We start from the raw sequence: 249 nt of genomic DNA, 5'->3' as shown, positions 1-249 counted from the left end.
TTATATTTTTTAATTAATTTTTTTAATTTTCTGTAATCTAAAAAAATAGAAATTAATAATTATTATATTACATAAATACATAATATTACTATTATATTATTATATTTCGTGATAATATAATTAATAAAAGATAATACATATATAATAAAAATTTGAAGACAAATCAAAAGCAAATTATGAAATACATATAAATATAATATCTAAAAAATTATCGAATACTTAAGCAGTGTTTCATAGTCTCTTGATCAT

This window comes from Apis dorsata, unplaced genomic scaffold (assembly GCF_000469605.1).
Source record: "Apis dorsata unplaced genomic scaffold, Apis dorsata 1.3 scaffold_376, whole genome shotgun sequence".
NCBI classification, from domain to species: Eukaryota; Metazoa; Arthropoda; class Insecta; order Hymenoptera; family Apidae; genus Apis; species Apis dorsata.
This window is presented reverse-complemented; position numbering follows the sequence as displayed.